The sequence below is a fragment of the Mus pahari genome, chromosome 15 (genome assembly GCF_900095145.1).
Source record: "Mus pahari chromosome 15, PAHARI_EIJ_v1.1, whole genome shotgun sequence".
In the NCBI taxonomy this organism is placed as follows: Eukaryota; Metazoa; Chordata; class Mammalia; order Rodentia; family Muridae; genus Mus; species Mus pahari.
In genome coordinates, this window is record NC_034604.1 from 55909090 (window position 1) to 55913062 (window position 3973).

Sequence of the window (3973 nt, forward strand, 5' to 3'; positions counted from 1 at the left end):
TGAAGATCACACTTTTATACTTTAAAATAACAACAACGTCAACAACAACAAATAAATAAATAAGTAACAACAACACAATAGGTTTTATGTATATGTTTTTTTTATTTTATTTTGCATGTGTGTCTGTGTACTTTGTGCATGTCCATGCCAGTGGATGGAGTCAGATACCTTGGCACTGGAGTTATGTGAATGTTTGTGAGCCACCATGTGGGTATTGGGAACCCAACCCAGGTCCTCTGCAAGAGCGAGTGCCCTTAACTGAGCATTGAACCATTTTTTCTGTAATGCCAGCACAGCTATTTGGAGCTGGGAAGCAAGGCTAGGAGACTTTCCGGATGTCTGTAGATCAGCCAGCCTGAGGTGGCAGGTACAGACTGAAATCTGACTTCTACATATGTGCATGGTAGGGACACACACTCCTGTACTCACACATATGCATAAACCCACACAGATATTATATGCACACATACACACACATTAGAAATACAGTCTATGTAGAATTTTGGCTAATGGTGTTTTTAATCATTAAACTTATACAGGTTTTTTTTTCAATATTCTGACAGACTGTAAATTATCAAGAACAGGAGTAAAGCGGTTAGCATTGTCCAAACTTGAGATTCATTTCAATGATGTACAAATTCTTTGGTCAATACTCTTTCCTCACAGTCTTTTCTTATTTTTCTTCCTACCTCTTTATTTCCTCTGGCATTTCTTAAAAAAAAAAAAAAAAAGAATCTCTCTGCAGCCTAGTGGTGATATTGCACACTCCTTTAATCCCAGGCCCCTGGAGGCAGACGCAGGCGGATCTCTCTGAGTTCCAGACCAGCTTGGTCTTCAGAGCAAGTTCCAGGACAGCCAGAGCTATAGAGAGACCCTGTCTATAAAACCTAAATAAATAAGTGGATAAATATAAAATTAAATTAAAATTTTCCCTTGTAAGTTATGACGCCACAGAAATCTCATTTGCACGGCAAAGCGCGTGGGTGTCAATGTGTAGCCTCATTTGTCATTAACCTGAATCTGAGATGCGAATCTTGGAGTCTGGCATCCCCAACTTCACCAAACACATATACAGCTCTGGCTCTGGTTTTTCACTCCTAGGTTTAGCCAGTAGACAAATAAATGGTGGCTTGCTTGGTATGTCTGTTGGGCGTATAGCATTAGATCTCAGATTTTCTGTGGAATCTGTCTCTCTGCCTGGGCAGATGAAGTTGGCCATCAGCTGGGAAAAGAAGGCAGGATGTTGAAGCTACCCACCTCTTCTCTAAACACAAAGCACCAAGGGTTCAGACAATTCTACCAGTCTTCTTCAGCATTAACCTCCTTACCTCCTGATCAAACGGGTACCCATCTTCCCAGATCCCTGGGCCTGGCTGATGAGATTCGCTTCCTGGCTTACTGTTGGTGAGTGTTTTTTTTTTTGTTGTTGTTGTTGTTTTTGTTTTTGTTTTTTTGCTTTTTTGTTTTTTTCCAGCACCAGCAGTGGCAGATAAGAAGCCAGCAAAACAGAAGGAAAGCAAACAAAACCTCATTCAAATTTATGGGAGAAGCTCCTTACAGCTTTGAGAAGACTCATTCTACCTAAGATGCTTCTGGAAAATCCAAGCTGGGATAACTGGGGGACACCATTGTATAGATGACAGAACAGTTGTCCGGTTAAGCCTGCATGGTTGAGATTGGGGCTGAGAGGGTCCAACATCTGGCTTCCCCATTTTTTCCTGAAACCGGTGCCCTTTAATCGAATCAGTCTGTCTCACTAAAGGATATTTTTAGTACATTGTACTTATTAAATATAGTTTTATGTTCTCTGACCCGTCTTAAAAGCCTGTGAGCCAAATGTTTTATATCCCTCTGAGAAACATAAATTAAGTAGCTCATTTTATGTGTTCTCTAATTGATCTTGCAGCTTTGTTTGGAGGCTCAATTCAGGGAGCGATGAAGGAACACAGTAGAATAACCAGCGTACAAAGGGTAGGCGTTAGAATTCTCATTACAGTGACTCTGCTGCGTGGCCAAAGACCCCGTGTCGTAGTTTTGTGTCTATTGTTGTGATAAACATGAGCAAAGTCATTTGGGGAAGGATTTTCTTTTTTTCGGTTTATAGTTTATAGTCAATTATGAAGGAAGTCACAGCAGGAAGTTGGGCAGGACCCTGGAGGCAGGAACTGAAGCAAAGGCCATGGAGGAGTGGGGCTTAGTATGGCTTACTCACCACGGCTTGTTCAACCAGCCTTTTATACATGGCACTACCCATGGTGGGCTGAGCTCCCTGCACATCAATGATTCATCAAGAAGGTGCCTCAGGCTTTAGTTTCATCGTTAATGGTATTTCTTGGTAACCTTGGCCAAGTCATTTCATCCACACAAGGTCTCTGGATCCTCTGAGCTCAGATTTTTGGGTGGAATTGTGAGGGGTGCATTTGCAAATAGGCCACTGGGTAACAATGTGAAAGATACTGATTTTGAGCTGGAGAGTAACCCATGTTTGGTGTGTTCTGAAGACCGGGATCAACGAGGGCAAGTCTTGGGGCATAAAAGAAGCATGCAAGAGCATGGCACACGGTGTCCCAGGACCTGTTCCGGAGCCACCAGAGAAGTAGTAGGAAGAGGCATTCTCAGCTGCCCTGGGGTTTGTTCTGCTGCCTGCCCTGGAAGATGGCTTAGTCTTCTCTGAAGGTTTTCAGATGCTGGTGTCAAGTAAATGACTGGGTGATGTCCTGCCATAGGCAGTCACGACACACCAGGTTGCTGTTCTTGTCGTCAGATATTCAGTTTAAACACTGATATACTCACTGCCTGGTGACTTTGGGTCCCTTCCTATGATGGGGGTGGCATCAGGAAGAGTGGTGGTGAAGAATTACACTGTTTATAAAAGCAGTTTCTCTCTGGTGCTGGGAGGCATGCACCATTCGTTAGAAATGTGCTAGCTCAGAGATAGCGAGTTCTATTTGTGACTAGAAGGGTGCTCTGTAAGACTGTGGACCTGACATAAAAGCAACATGTCAGTTGTCGCTAAGTAGAGATAGTACTATGGTACATCCATTCTAATGAATGACTGAGCTTCTCTCTAAATGATCATCTTCAATGATACTCTGTGTATTCAAGGAGCATGCATACTGATTAGGATCTGGAATCTAGCACTTGTAACTACTCTAGGAGCATGTGTTAGCTTTTTAGTGTTCTTAGTTATAAACTAAAGAACTATGATGGTTTGTACATGCTCGGCCCAGGGTAGTGACACTATAAGAAGGTATGGCCCTGTTGGAGTAGGTGTGTTACTGTGCATGTGGGCTTCAAGACCCTCATCCTAGCTGCCTGGAAGTCAGTATTCTGCTAGCAGCCTTCAGATGAAGATGCAATACTTTCAGCTCCTCCTGCACTATGCCTACCTGGATGCTGCCATGTTTCCAACTTGATAATAATGGACTGAATCTCTGAAACTGTAAGAAGCCAGGCCCAATTAAATGTTGTCTTTATAAGGCTTGCCTTGGTCATGGTGTCTGTTCACACCAGTAAAACCCTACCTAAAACAAGAACCTACCTTGTAGGCTTGTTCTGAGTTTTAAATGAGACAATTTGTAGATAGGTACAGCATAGTTTCTAGAACAGGCAAGTGCTCAGTGTATGTTGAATATAACCATTGCTAGTGGACACTGAAAAGGAGAAAGGAGGGAGATGGAGATTGAGCAGTCAACCAGAGATAGGTCATGAGATATACTGCCTAAGATGTGGTGGCTCACTATGCTACCTTCCTCTGCTGGGACCTGGAGCTCTGTATCCTCAGTTCCACCACCTCTGAGCAGTGAGTATTCTCAGCACTCTCCCATGCTATATGTTCTAGTATCTATAAGTTGTACAATACACTATTAGATATAAGGATATAACATACAATTTCACAGAAACTAAGATAGAAGTATCAAGAGACTCTAACATTTCCCCATGTTCGTAGAGATATCTGTGCTTTAAGGAGGCT

At 42.6% G+C, this 3973-nt stretch overlaps 1 long non-coding RNA gene across 1 annotated transcript; it reads right to left on the bottom strand.

The window, feature by feature from the left end:
* Positions 1–929: 929 nt before the first annotated feature.
* On the bottom strand, positions 930–3649 carry LOC110332841. The gene is made up of 3 exons (XR_002381040.1): positions 3542–3649; positions 1627–2967; positions 930–1259 (listed from the first exon to the last, which is right to left on the bottom strand). It is a non-coding gene; the product is annotated as an uncharacterized LOC110332841 (long non-coding RNA).
* Positions 3650–3973: the final 324 nt, after the last annotated feature.